The sequence below is a fragment of the Myotis davidii genome, unplaced genomic scaffold (genome assembly GCF_000327345.1).
Source record: "Myotis davidii unplaced genomic scaffold, ASM32734v1 scaffold296, whole genome shotgun sequence".
In the NCBI taxonomy this organism is placed as follows: Eukaryota; Metazoa; Chordata; class Mammalia; order Chiroptera; family Vespertilionidae; genus Myotis; species Myotis davidii.
In genome coordinates, this window is record NW_006288889.1 from 2216420 (window position 1) to 2218807 (window position 2388).

The 2388-nt window shown below is 47.5% G+C and overlaps 2 pseudogenes; both read left to right on the forward strand.

Moving 5' to 3' along the window:
• Nucleotides 1-230: 230 nt before the first annotated feature.
• Nucleotides 231-719, forward strand: LOC102774560 (annotated as a pseudogene).
• A 296-nt stretch (nt 720-1015) lies between these two features.
• Nucleotides 1016-2066, forward strand: LOC102774856 (annotated as a pseudogene).
• Nucleotides 2067-2388: the final 322 nt, after the last annotated feature.

Here is a 2388-nt window from a genome sequence, read left to right on the forward strand (position 1 = left end):
TCATGACCCACGTGTTTCCTCTGAGAGTCACAGACATACAGCACTTTCCTGGCAGAAGTGGTGGTGCCATTTTTTTGGTAGTAATCCTGGGGGAAACACCCGACCCAATTTGTGTTGTGGTAAAAAGAGATGTTTGGGGTGATGATGAAGAATGCAGAAAGGGAAGCCAAACTATCTATTAGAAATAAAAATGGACTTTTCCACTACTTCCGTGAGACTTTGCGGTGGAGTGGAGCGCTCCTTCTCTGATGTCCGTCGGCGGCGTGTCTTGAGGGGAGGCGAGCCCGCGGATCCGCTGCGATGACCGAAGCTGCTGTAAATCCGAAGGCCTACCCTCTCGCAGATGCCCGCCTCACCAAAAATCTACTGGACCTCGTTCGGCAGTCATGTAACTACAAGCAGCCTCAAGAAGGAGCCAATGAGGCCACCAAAACCCTTCACGGAGGCATCTCTGAGTTCATGGTGATGGCTGCAGGCAGAGCCCCTGGAGATCATCTGCACCTCCCGCTGCTGTGTGAAGACAAGAATGTGCCTTACGTGTTGGTGCGCTCCAAGCAGGCTCTGGGGTGGCCTGCGGGGTCTCCGGGCCTGTCATCGCCTGTTCATCACCATCAAAGAAGGCTCCCAGCTGAAGCAGCAGGTCCTGTCCATTCAGCAATCCATTGAAAGGTCTTAGTCTAAACCGGTGGCCTCTGCCACGCTCTCTCTCGCCTCCTCCCCCTCGGTTGTGTGTCATATTGTCCGTGTTACCATGTAGGATTTCCAGCTACCTCTATTGTTTTTTTTTTTAAATATATTTTATTGATTTTTTGCAGAGAGGAAGGGAGAGAGATAGAGAGTCAGAAACATCGATCAGCCGCCTCCTGCACATCCCCCACTGGGGATGTGCCCGCAACCCAGGTACATGCCCCTCACCGGAATCGAACCTGGGACCTTTTAGTCCGCAGGCCGACGCTCTATCCACTGAGCCAAACCGGTTTCGGCCAGCTACCTCTATTGTTACAAAATATTGTAGTTGGTGTGTTGCTGTCTGAGGGCCGGAGGCAGTACGCTGCGGCCACCGCTCCCCCAACCGCTGGACAATGTCTCTCATTTAGTAGAGCAGCCACCACCCCTGCACAACAACATCAACAACTGCGAGGAGGGGAGTCGCCTGTGCCCCCGCCAGCCGGCCTCAACAGTTCCTGGGTGGAGTTACCCATGAACAGCAGCAACGGTAATGATAATGGCAATGGGAAAAATGGGGGACTGGAGCACGTCCCTTCCTCATCCTCTATCCACAATGGAGACATGGAGAAGACCCTTTTGGATGCACAACATGAGTCAGGACAGAGTAGTTCAAGAGTCAGTTCTCACTGTGAGAGCCCTTCCCTACAAGAAGATGGGCAAATTGTGTTTGATGTGGAAATGCACACCAGCAGGGACCATAGCTCTCAGTCAGAAGAAGAAGTTGTAGAGGGAGAGAGAGAAGTTGATGCTTTGAAGGAAAGTGTAGACTAGGTGTCCAACTGGCCCAGTAGGCCTGAAAACATTCCCCTGAAGGAGTTCCACTTCAGGCACCCTAAACGTTCTGTTTCTTTAAGCATGAGGAAAAAAAGTGGAGCCATGAAGAAGGGGGGCATTTTCTCTGCAGAATTTCTTAAGGTGTTCATTCCATCTCTCTTCCTTTCTCATGTTTTGGCTTTGAGGCTAGGCATCTATATTGGAAAGCGACTGAGCACATCTCTGCCAGCACCTACTGAAGGCCAGGAGCCCCGGGAACACGTGCGCCCTGTGAAGTGGTGTATTGTCACAGTAGTTTATTTGAACTTGAGACCCTCGTAAGCATGACCCAACCTACAGTCCTATTTTTACATATCCAAGCTCCAGTAACTCTCAAATCCAGTATTTTATTCAAACTCTGTTGAGGCATTTTACTAACCTCATTCTCTTTGGGCCAGTAAGACTTTAGAATCTCCTAACAGAGTTTACTGTTGTTTAGAAATTTGCAAGGGCTCCTTTTCCGCAAATGCCACCAGCAGATAATAATTTTGTCAATAATGCTATGGTCTCCTTTTAGTGCCACCAGACAGACCAGAATCACTCATGGTATAAATTTTACTCTCTCAAGATGACTACCATCTCGCTCATAAAACAAGATAAGACTAGCAAATGACGTAAAAGCTTTGTTGTTTTGTTTTTCAAGAAAAAGGCAAGCTTCCTTAATCTTGAATTTATAGTTATTAAAAAAGGAAACAAGAAAAAAAACATGCAAGACACAAGAAAAAAATGCCTTGGGAAATAAAAATTTATTTTAAACCAGCTTTGTCTAAACCTCCTAATGGCACCTTTTAATTTGTAGGATACGGTCTATGGGTGTGAAATAGAATAAGAACTAAAATACATCAG